The following is a 13,119-nucleotide window of genomic DNA, read 5'->3' as shown; positions in this document are numbered from 1 at the left end:
ATGTTGTTGTTGCTGGCGCTGGGGTTGGAGAGCTCTTTAACGATGCTGAAGAGTTCCTTGCTGTTGTGGGAGTTGTTGTCCAATCGTTCTCTGAATGATATCCTTTTGGTGGTGCGGATCAGCTGGTGGTGTTTGCGGGTGGCGTTCTTGAGGGCTGTTAGGTTATCTGTCGTCTGTTCGTGGCGCCAGGCTTTCTCGAGGGTGCGGCAGGATTTCTTCGAGTCTTTGAGGTCGTTGATGAACCATGAGGCTTTCTTGCTGCCGGGTTTGCTTGGAGGGTTCTTCAGTGGTGCAAGGGCGTCGGCGCAGTTGGTGATCCACTGAGTGAGGTTGCGGGCTGCGTCATTGGTGTCCGTAGTGTTGGAGGGTGGGTTTTGGCTCAGGGAAGTTGTTAGCTGGTCGGTGGTGAGCTTGCTCCAGCATCTTCGGGGCACCTGTTGCGGGTGGTGGTGAGTAGTGGTTTTCCAGAAGTTGAGGTGGACGCAGCTGTGATCGGTCCAATGTAGTCCGGTGGAGTGGCTGAAGGTGACGTGGTTGCTGGAGTAGAAGACGGGGTCAAGCGTGTGTCCGGCGTAGTGGGTGGGGGTGTGGATAAGATGCTCTTGTTTTGTCACTCTGAATCAGCTGTAGGTGTAAAGATATGAACACCCATCAGCCATTGGTAGATGTGTCAAGTTTCCAACTGTGTGAAGCAGTCAAGTTCTCCCAGATTAAAAAAAAACACTGCCTTCCAAGGTTTGTGCATTTTGTGGTAGTCCATGTGCAATGAATTATGGGTTACATGTGCCCCGTGTAAGGACTGTTGGCGCAAATTAGACTTCCAGTGAAAGGATCACTCATTTTGGATGTTTCTGAGACTACGGAACGCATATTTTGTTTTAATAGGTAATCTTGCCCACAGGTATTTTTTACTCCCACAGTTATTTTTTACAAATGAACTTGTTACATTTGCAAGTTTACGTTTAAGGGCGAGATTGAGGGCTATTTGTGCAGGTCATTTTGCATAAACGTGTTATTATCTGTCTCAAATGTTTGTGTCATTTATGCATGTGTAATTTTCTGCCTTGTGCAAGGTCCACAACTGAACTTTAGGCATTGAAGTACTCCTGGTTATATACTATTGTCGTAGATTTTCTTTCTGAATCGTTAAAAAATTCAAATCTGTTTCAAATTTAGGAGTAACTATGTGGAGTAAATGTCAGATTTTTATACATTGGCCTTTGTTAACTGGGTCCAACATAGTTTTCCAATGGTACTTCTATGTCACTTATTCTATCATGCACCAGATCCCCCTGCTTAGTAAACTCCTTAACATATACATATATCCACTTTCTAAGCACCTTAATGATATCTTCTTGACTGAAATTCTCCTTTCAAATCCAACCCTGAAGTATCTACTAGTAAGCTATATTTCAGAGAAAATGTAGACTCTTTATTTGGAACATAACTAAACAGGATTAACCACTTTTAACTAAGACACTGTATTGAATCATTTTATAGGACTCAGGAAGTATAAGACATCAGTTATCCACGGCCATTTACTCTCAGATACATCACAGACACAGCACTTTCATCTCAATAGTAGCACCCATATTTTACCCTGCCACTTTTTTATCAACTGTTTCTGGCACCATTTTTGGTACTTTACTCAAGTACTAGTAAGGCTTTTTTGTTATTTTAGGTTCTTCCTCTTGTCATACTGCTTCCAATCTTACATTTTATGTTGTTCAAACCAGTAGCATTAATGTATTTCCGAATAGATCATATTTGTACCAAGTCACAGGCACACTTGTCCAAATTCTAAATGTGTTTACAGATAGTGATGTGTGTTTTCAGTATTGTAACATAGCAGCTCACTAATATTACTGGAAATAATCTCTGCCAAGCCTTTCCACTTCTCACATGTGAAGTCTTGTTGTGATCTAAACAAACTATTATTATCGATGTTATATGAAACATAAACACATTTCACTGTAGAATTTCTATAATTGACTTTTACACATTACCCACATTAAAAATAAATGAAAGGAAAATGGTATTTAAAACAATCTGTTTAAGAATTATTCAAGGTCATCAGGGCAAAACTCTGCAGAACAGAGCTGGCTCTATCAGCGACCACCCTCCACCCCCAACTTTGCCAATGCCACAAAACGTCTCGCAACAAATAACTAGGTTTTTAAATTTCTACGGATGGGTCTAAAAAAAACAAGAAGTGTACTGTGCAGATAGAGCTATAGAGCTTGTCAAGCAAACTTCGAGAAAAGGTGAATGCATTCCTCATATCTTGCCTGCTTTGACTTCAGCCACTTGTATTTCGTTCACAACTCAGTGCACCACAGGCAGGCTATATTAACAAAAGGTAGGTAGTAGTGTTCCCTTAACAAGGAAATGGAATCGCACATCAAATGATCACTTTAGATTAATGTTTATAGTGTGAAGCACTTTACAGTATGTATTTGTAGTATTGCCGGGGTGCTATTCTGATCTTTCTAGCATCTACTACCAAAAAGATGCCAATAACACAACAAACAAAGTCGGTCTGTCAGAGTCATTAACTGATTTAGACCCGTAGGGTTGATCATGAAGTTGTATGCTGCAAAGAAAAAGGGCCAAATTGTATGTCTAGCTTCAATGCACCCGAAAATATTTTAAACAGCCATACTTGTGTGATCTCTATAACAGTAACCGTGTACCTTGCGCCCTGCAGATACATTGAACATTTGCATTTTTGCCTTGTGGTGCCCACAGGAGGACAGAGGTGCCACCAGGAAAATTGATAAAGTGTTTGGGGGGGCTTCCAGGAGTTCACCCCCTTCTTTAAAGTCGGTTAGTTATAATATACCAACATCTATAGTCTCCCCCGGGGGCATATTTATTATACTGGAAGAGGTATATGATGTTTTTAAACCTTCCTAGAATGGTACATTTTGTCTTATAGCTTATAGCTGTAGAATGCAAGGAATTATGTTGTTCGGACCTAAGGCTGCTTTGCAGTATGTGTTAAAATAGAAAAATGATTTATGCACACAATTGATTGAGCATTGATATGCTATATTGATAATGACGAAGTTGACAACAAATCACGATGGCCCTTATATCTATGTTGGGGGTAAGCCATCCTATAGCTCGTCAGAGGCTTTCTGCCTTACATAATAGGTTTCTATCCGACTGCCGTATTATGATACTGGCGGTTGGAGCGAAACCCGCAAGACAATTCTGCTCTGCTTCCGATAGGCTCACTGAGCCCGACGGGATGGCAGGCGGAATAGTAATCCCAAAAGGGCAGCAGAGCCATCCTTGGCTCCACCGTCGGTATTACGAAGTCGCGTTCTGCCTGTCCTTTCATGGATTTCTGCCCACCATGAAAAGGTAGGTGGAAAGTGACTTTGGGAGACCCTAGCAGGGCTCCCTTCCCCACGGCCCTTCGCTATGAGGCCTTGGGGACACGAATGGTGCGCCTCTAAACAACCCTGCTCTGTGTGGCAGGCACAGCATTGGTGCCTGCTGCACGGTCCAGGGATGTTTGAAAACATCCTTTTTGGGTCGAGCATCAGCGCGCATGCGCTGTTTGCAAGACCTGCTGTAATCACTCCTTAGGAGTGAAATCACAGCTGCTGCTTGCCATTGGCTGACAACTCCATTGGCTGCTTCTTTTTGGCCGGTGCTTACGATATATCACTTCTGTTTTTAAACTAGGAGCACCGGCCAATTATAGTTTTCTAACACCTAGGGCCCGATTCACAGAACTAACTTAAGACAAAATCCTAAACTTACTACCATTTTCGTATTCACAGAAGGCACTTACTCATTTTGGTATTCACAGAAGACACTTACTCACTTCGGTATTCACAGAAGTTAGGAGTCCTAACTTTAGGACTCCTAAATGCCTTCTGTGAATACCGAAAGTCTTAAAATTAGGATTTTTCTCAGTTTAGGAGTCCTAAAGTTAGGACTCCTAACTTTACTACTACTAAACTCAGAAAAATCCTAATTTTAAGGCTTTCGGTATTCACAGAAGGCACTTAGGAGTCCTAAAGTTAGGAGTCCTAAGTTTACTACTACTAAATTGAGAAAAATCTTAATTTTAAGACTTACGGTTTTCACAGAAGGCATTTAGGAGTCCTAAAGTTAGGAGTCCTAAATATACTACTACTAAACTGCGAAAAATCCTAATTTTAAGACTTTCGGTATTCACAGAAGGCATTTAGGAGTCCTAAACTTAGGACTCCTAACTTCTGTGAATACCGAAATGAGTAAGTGCCTTCTGTGAATATCAAAATGAGTAAGTGCCTTCTGTGAATACCAAAATGGTAGTAAGTTTAGGATTTTGTCTTAAGTTACTTCTGTGAATCGGGCCCCTAGGATTTAGCTGGACTTATTTTTTCTTACAAGCTCCTCATTCCGGCTCCCCAATTCCAGCCCACTAACCTGCAAAAGTAATTTAGAATAGTGCAACATCGCGTCTATGAGCTCTTCTTCTCCCATCCGAATAGGCTAACAACATATTTATAGGGAGATGGGGCCAATAATTTTACGCAAAAATGATAAACCACCAATCGAGAACCCTGTGTCATCCATCAAGTTAAAATCAAGGGTTGCTTCTGGACCGGAGAGAGCATCTCGATGTAGGCGCCCTCATTGGACAAAAAAATACCATGAAATAGCACGCCTCGATAAGGTGTCTTAGTATGTCAAAACTCGTTAATTTCTGCCGCAAAATGTAAGAACCTCACCCACTCATTATGTCAAGAGCCTCCTCCAATTACAATCGTTTATCTCCAATCAAAGTTGTGAGAGTAAATCCTTAGTGCAGACTGGTGACGAAACCGGATAACTTGTATGTTCATGAACCCACGGCATTCTGCATTAGCAAGAGACACCGACCACAGAGAAAATACCCTGGCCTTTGTGCTCATTGGGCCAAGAAACCTTCCAATACCAAGCCTCCCTATCATCCGTACTTCCTCAAATGGGCATGATGTTGACCAAAGAGGCGCCCTCATTGGACAAAAATACCATCCAATAGATCACCTCTCTAAGGTGTCGAAGTATGTGAAACTCATTAAATACAACGCGAAAATGTAGAAATAAGCTAATCTATTCATTGGCTAAGAGCCGCCTCCAATCATAGACCTTTATGTCCATGCAAAGTTGCAAGCAAGCGAGAGTGGCGTTCTAAGCTGTGTACGAGAATCATTATAACAAACCAGTTGAGGAACCGTAAAATTAGTGTGTGCACGACCAGAAAGGAAACTGCTAAACAAAGATGCGTCCTCATATAATTAACCTTTCTATATTCCGTTCCACATTCAAAAAACCCATGTTGTGGACTAGAGAGGAGACAGATACACACTCTCTCCTTCATTAGTTTACCACCCTCCAATTATTATTCACAACTTTCTACCGAAAGGCTACGTGTGGGTTACAATCCAAGTAAAAACGTAATAATCAGGCATTTTGTTGTTGTTTCAGTTTTATATTGCACAAACTAGACACAAAGATATCAGAGCTCTTTACAAGAACTATTGGTATTGTAAATGACAATGCCTTTTATTATTGCAGGTTTTTTAAACACATAAATAAAAGGCATTGCCATTTACAATGCAGATACCTCAAAATCATGCAATTGCGAGACCTATTGCATTGCAAATGCTTGTTTATTTTACAGACGGATTTACGGATCAGCGGCAAAATGTAACCTTTTTTCTTGGACCTCGGCTGAGTCCGAGTCCCAAGATGGCGGTCAGCACTTCCTTCATGAGATCTGTGCTTAGGCTACGCCGAGATATCTATAAATCTTTTTTTTTTTTTAATTACTCCAACACTACTGAGCAGATTTCCACCATATTAGATAAGGGGCTCTCCCTAGACCCAAATCATGCTTTCTGCCAAATTTTGTATGATTCCGTTCAGCGGTTCGGGCTGCAGTTGTGTTCAAAATCCCTATAGGAACTTGCATGGAGAAAATGCCTGCTTGGACCCCTCTTTTTGTCGGCCCCCACTTCACCGATCGCGCCAAAACTTTTCATGAAGAACTAGGCAAAGAAGAGCACTTGCTTTGGAAAATGTCATCGAAAGTCATCAAATGGCAACAAAATTATTAGCAAACCAAAGAACGCCTTTTCCATCAAAACGAGGTCCTAACTATAACTACCTACTGCCTGCCTACGATCAAAACGCATCCGGGGCGGACACTTGTCTGCACTTACTTCGGTGATGTTAATAAACTGGCATTAAGAAGTAACGCACAGGGCTATCGGAGTCTTTGCCTGGTTCATTGGAAAATGCAGTGTGTGTGTGTGTGTGTGTGTGTGTGTGTGTATATATATTTATATATATATATATATATATATTCACTGAAAAAACCATAGGTTTCACACATGTTATAGTTAGCTGGACATTTTACTGATAAAAAACCAATGAAATTCCCCCGTTATAGTTACTGTAGGCAACTATAACTCACGCGACCGCAATCCTCTGCTGATGCTAATACTGTATTTAGACACTTATTTGCCCATATCTTCTTCCATTAAATTTTAGCTATACATATATTACAAATATTTTTTTTTCATAAAGACACATATGTCATCAGCAGAGGATTACGGTCGCGTGAGTTATAGTTGCCTACAGTAACTATAACGGGGGAATTTCATTGGTTTTTTATCAGTAAAATGTCCAGCTAACTATAACATGTGTGAAACCTATGGTTTTTTCAGTGAATTAGCAAGGTTTTTTAAATGCTATTTCCTAACTATAACGTGTGTGAAACCTATGGTTTTTTCAGTGAATTTGTACGGTTTTTTAAATGCTAAGTTACTTTACGCCATTTGTGGCGTGCGCGCCCACTTAACGCAGTTCGTTCCGTGCACGGTTTTTATCAACTTTAATAAGCCCTGTACATTTGGTGGCCTTCGGCCACCAAAAGCACAGGGGGTGAGGTCAATGTGGATAGTGTTTTTTTTATTTCGATTTTATAATTTCATGTTGCCAAAATTACGTTTTTTTTCTCTATTAATAAGCCCTGCACATTTGGTGGCCTGCGGCCACCAAAAGCACAGGGGGTGGGGTAAGTGTGGATAGTGTTTTTTTTATTTTTATTTTTTTACCGTAAGCGTACGGTAAGCTTACGGTAAGCGTACGGTAAGCGTACGGTAAGCGTACCCCGCGAAATTGCCGAAAAAAAAATAAAACCGTTTTTGCTCTTGGGGGATGTTTGGGGACTCCCTCAACATGACTATGTGGGAGGGAGTTGTCAAAACAGCCCCGTAACATGTTTTTGGCCATCATGTTTGATAAACAACACTCAGTGCGAGAGACAAAATGGCGGACGCCGCTTCCTGGTTTCGGCCGATTCGAATGTTTACTAAGATCTAAGAGCCAATCAGAATCGCGCTCGCGCACGCCACCGTAAGCTTACGGTAAGCGTACGGTAAGCGTACGGTAAGCGTACCGTAAGCGGGCTCAGATATATATATTGATTTAAAGGCTATTTTCTCAGAATCTACTGAACAGATTTACACCAAACCTACAAAAGGCACTTCCTTGACCTAGGGACTACCTCTCTGCCAAATTTCTAGTAATTCTGTTCAGCCGTTCGGGCTGTAGCTCGTTCTTAAGGTCCTATGGAAAAATGCATGGGAAAAACGCGTTTTGGGACCCCCCTTTTATCTCAGCCCCCGCTTGACGAATCCCCCCGAGACTTTCAGGGTAGGAGCGGAGCGTAGCGCCCCACCTATTTTGAGAAATTCGCGAGGATTCGTCGACCGGCGCCAAAGTTATTCAAAATAGAATGTTGAGGTTTTCCTATGGAAACGTGGTCCTAACTATAACTACCTACTGGCGACCGCCAGTAGGTAATATATATATATATATATATATGCTTCATGCTTCTTTTGTTTGTGCATTTAAATGGGGAGTTGGTACTTAGGCAGGCTTTCTAAAACTCCTCTCTTTATCGCTGATGAGTTTTTGAATTTTAAATAAGACCCACGAACAAAATTTGAATATTGCACAGCATTGGATTTGTCACTATGCCATTTGGCGTAGAGTTGTATTGCCCCAGTTTAACGAAACTCCTATAGCACTTGTTTTTAGACTGTGATGAGTTTCTAATTTGCAGATGCCAGTCACCTGTAAAGATGATCAAGATAAGAGAGCATTTTAGCAAGTTAAGTGCAACCCCAATGAGAATTTGGCTGATAAAACACCCTATATCTCCATATAGCGTTGATGGACTGCCGATGGACCTTTGGATAGGGTTCCTTGTGAACTGAATGCTAATTAGAGGGGGTCCAGCACAACCCTATTCACACACTTGAGTTCAATAGATCCGAATCGTGTGAACGTTTTAGCTCTAATCACATGTTAGTACTTAACCTTTTTGACACTTTTTCAACAGGAGCGGCTCTGTGAGTATGAACGTTTCATCTCCCAAAAGGACCTGCTTCTCTCAGAGGTAAGTACAGTGGCAAGTTCCATAATTTGTGATGCCATTTTTCTGGCAGGTAGTATTGATAGTCCAATCCTATAGATAACTTAATCTTATGTTATAATTCTGAGAAAGAGAAGACTTCCTTGTAAAGAGGACCAATTTATCTTTCAAAAGTTAATTGGAAATCCTGTATCTAATTTGGGGATTAAGTAGTTCACCAAACTTATTTTAAAATGACAAATGACCCAGTCATGCTGTTTTCTTCCCAGTGATTCATCCAAACGTCTGATCTCACATTTTGATCATCAGCTGACAACCTCCCTTGTAATCTTCGCTCTTATCAAAATTTTGTTTTGTTTTTGGATTTACGTGATCTAGAGATTGAAGCAAGCACAAGAACTGAAGGCAACTGTGGAAGAATACAGCGCAATGACTCAGGTAATGCACAGGTGAAAACAGTATTTTCAGATGTAATTTGGGTGATTGTTCCAAAAGCTTAGACTTATACCGACAAATGAAAAGAGATACTACCATAACTTCTATATAGTTTGCCATCAATTCAACCTCTACAATTATTTTTATTGCCATTACTGAGCCATACCTTTACGTTAACCATTGCATCTAAACTGCGTATTTTAAGTTAAGTAAATGTAGAATTTTAAAGCTAATTAAACATTAATATTCATTTATGCTTGGAGTTACTAGTTTCCTGTAATCAGATTAATAGATTCAATGGCATTTTAATATATGTATTTATTTAAAAAAATGCTTCCAGCTCATTGCGTATAATACAATATAAGGTGGATGTGAAACAAAATAGAAAGCTCACAGGCAATTCAGTTGGGTACAGGAACCTAAGATGTACTGTTTATTTATTTAATTTATTTAAAACATTTATAAAGCTCACTATCAACATACTGGTATCCTGGCGCTGAGGGACTCTACCTGGACAAAACAACTGCAGGTAAACAATACAGCATAGAAAATATGAGTTACTTGGTGTAAAGCCAAGTTTTCAAGGCTTTTCTAAAGTGCAGTATTTCAACTGAAGATCTACGGAGGCTGGTAGCTTATTCCAGAGCTGGTAAGCTCTGACCATAAAAGCTCACCCTCCCTGTCTTATCGTTCAGAATTTAGCAAGGCAGATAAGATTTGCCATTACGGATATCTCCCTAGGATGTATCTTTTTCTATCTGTTTTGCAGGGACACTGGGACCTTGACATGAAGTGCTTTAAATACTATACTCAATCATTTAAAGGCTGTCATCTATTTCAGCGGTAGCCAGTGGAGTTCCTTCAATGCATTTGATGCAGACAATGATCTAGGTCTGTTCATTGCCAGTTTAGCAACTGAGGCTTGTACTCAGTACAATCTGTTTATCAGGTATTCTGGTGCTCCTAACAGAAGGACGTTACAGTAGTCTAGCGTACTTAATATTATGATGCATACAATCAGGAATTTAGCGATGGCAGGCAGCATTGGAAGGAGCTTTTGAAGACCACTGAGTAGCGAGAAGCAAGTGCCAGCAACTTTGTCAACATATCACTCCATTGACAGCTTGTTGTTAAATCTGAACCCGCAAATTGCCGACCGTGCCTGATTGTATCAGCTCTTAATTGGTTGACAATGGCCAGCAATTAGAGGAGAACATCAAGGGAATTTTATTTGCTAAACAGTACAAAAACTCCCTATAGTTTTATCCCTATTGATTTTAAGAGAGTTTGAGTCCAGTCAATTGATGATGTAATTCTTACAATTATGGAAAGCATTCACGGCAAAATCAATTGTGTGTGGTCAGCATAGTTTACCAGCCTGATATTATGGGCTTTAATAGGTGTTTGGGCTAAGTGTCGAACCACTGACTCCAAGCAAAGCAAGTCTAGCCAGGAGGGTTTTGTTGGTAACAGTATCTAATGCAGGTGAAAGATCAAGTAATATCAGGACTGATGGCTGGCCGCTATCTAAAATCATCCTGAGTTAGTCCATAGCTAGGAGTAAAGCAGACTCAGGCTCATGCCCTGGTCAAAATCCGACTGCGCCTCCTCTAAGATGACAGGGTCTTCCAAATGCTGGGACAATTTTGACAGACAAGACACTCTAGTATTTTTACTGGGAAGGGCAGCAGCAATATTGGCCTATAGTTCCTGAGGACCAACTGGTACACTGAAGATTTTTTCAGAATAGGTGTTACTATGGCCTTTTTCCAGACCTGTGGTACAGTGCCAGATTCCAGAGATTGATTAAATAGCCACAATACCTGAGGGAATAATTAATCTACCATTTCTTTCCAAACCCTAAGTGGTAGGGGGTCAATTGGTGAGCTTGATGAGAAGGACATAGCGATAACACGCAAGCAGTCCTCGGTTATAGGTTCCAAATATTCAAATTTGCTCCCAAGACCGTCAGGAGAGTTGGCCATTACAGAGGTTTCAATCTTGGAATGGATAGATGTCCCCGTTACCAATCTTCCAACTAGATCGGAGTCCCTTGGCTGATGAGTGCGTCCAATGTCCTCAAAAATCTTGCTGGTCTTTTCCTCAAAGAATTCAGCAAGATTATCAGAGTGCTCGTGACTGTATAATTTTATGTTTCATGCACTTGGGGTTAGATAATTTGCTCATAATGTCAAATAGCTTTTTAGCGCTATTTGGAGCGGCAACAATAGCATAGGCATAGTAATCTGCTTTTACTTTGTCGATCTCTCTCTTATATTCATTAAAAAAAATCTTTAGGCATTTTTTGTTCTCTTCTATGTAGGAAATACGCCACTTTCAAGTTTCTTGCAAGCTTGTTTTGACATTTTTAATTATACGCTATAACATGGGGCAGAGGGTCGACTATGCACAGATATAATTGGCATTCGTGAAATTTACAATTGGAAGCAAGCCTCAGTGCAGTTTCTAAAAATCCAACACAGTCCTCATTTTCTTTTTAAAATAATGTTTTATTGCACATAAAGAAAAGAGTGGCATAGCTTTGGTTACAATTCAAGAAAGAGACACGTTCAACTAGGTAGAACCGCGTAGTAAATAAACGTATTGTATATTCTCACACAAACATCACGTAGTGTGTACACGATGACATTCATTGACTGCAGCCATATAGCACTATAGGTTACATATGTGTCTTGCCAACATGAAGTAGTTCCCAAGCTCACCTGATGGTTAGTAAATACGTTTGAGCTTTTCAAAATTTCTCTTCCAGGGGATCCTCATCAATAGTCATAAGTACTTGAATATTCCCACCCATGCACGAAGACCCCGGAAAACATATTAAAAATATATATGAAAACATATATTTATATACATTTTTTAAAACAACCAATGCAGCCTTCCAAACACAACAGGCTAAGCAATGCTGTAAAACGTATCTTTGCACATATCCCAATAAAGCAGGTAAACCAAAGGACACTTGAACTGCTTTTAATGAACAGCAGAAAACATATCCCTGCAAAGAGGAAAAAAACAGGCATTGCTAGCCCATAGGCTGCATTGTAACTTCAATATCATAGAAAGCTGAAAGCCAATACAGTGAAACACAAAAAAACTGGCACAGTGCCTTTAGGGCAGCCATGACCCCTAGTTTCCCATCATGCCTCGGGGTGACAGTTTGGTCAGTTTTTTTACTTTTCTGTTAAAACCCATTTATTTCGACATTTTATACCTGCTGGAGGATTCATCTACCTTTTTCGGGAGTTTGGCATTTTTTATCTCTCAGAAATGCCTTCCCTTTTTGATCCTTGCCCTTCCTGTGGCAAATGGAAGGTCAAAACAGACTCCCACTCTGTCTGTTTTCTTTGCCTTCTGGATTCTCATGTTCCTGAGATTTGCCAACACTGCCAGTCTTTATTTATCAAGACGGACTCTCAAGGACAGAGAGTGTATTCGCCTTTATGGCCTTTCTGAAAAAGGTAAAGCCGGTCTGTTCTTCATCAGCGTTGGGCTCGGCGTTGAGAATGCCTCCACCGGTGAAGAAAACGTAGACGACAATTCCATCGACAGCGGGCTTGCCGTCGAGAGAACATCGGTCGTCGTTGAAGAGTTCCAGACATAGAGGTACGTCATCAGCGACGAACCCTCCGCCACCGTCAACTAGGCGACAGTCGGCATAGAGGAGGCGCTCTCCGTTGGTGCGGGATCGCCCAACGTCGAGACACTACTCTCCATCGACGCCGTCAGTACAGTGTTCGACATCGAGGCACAGCCCTCCGTTACCATCAACCAGGCGGTGGTCAACTTTGAGGCATAGATCATCGTCGTCGAAAAAGGATTCAACGTCGAAACAGATCCCTCTCTGCAGTCATTAAGATGCTTGACGTCGAGGCCAAGATCATCGACGACATCAAGAGGAAATTCAACGTTGAGACCAGATCTGGCGTCGAGACGGACTCCTCCGTTGCAGTCCACAAGATGGTGCTCAACGTCGAGGCCTAAATCAACGGCATCGAGGGGTTCGACATCGAGAAGGATTTCACCATCACCTACCCTACTTACGATGTCGAGACATGGTACTCCGTTGGGTACTCCTTTTCCAACGTCGAAGCACAAGTCTCCATCGACGGGACATTGGTCGATGTCGAAACACATGCGACTGACGTTGAGGCAGAGGTCTCCTTCATTAGACTCGCTGGTCTTAGTGGCACACAGTCGCTCGACATCCAGACATTCACATTTATTGACATTGTCCC

Source organism: Triturus cristatus, chromosome 7 (assembly GCF_964204655.1).
Source record: "Triturus cristatus chromosome 7, aTriCri1.1, whole genome shotgun sequence".
NCBI lineage: Eukaryota > Metazoa > Chordata > Amphibia > Caudata > Salamandridae > Triturus > Triturus cristatus.
Note: the sequence above shows the minus strand (reverse complement) of the source record.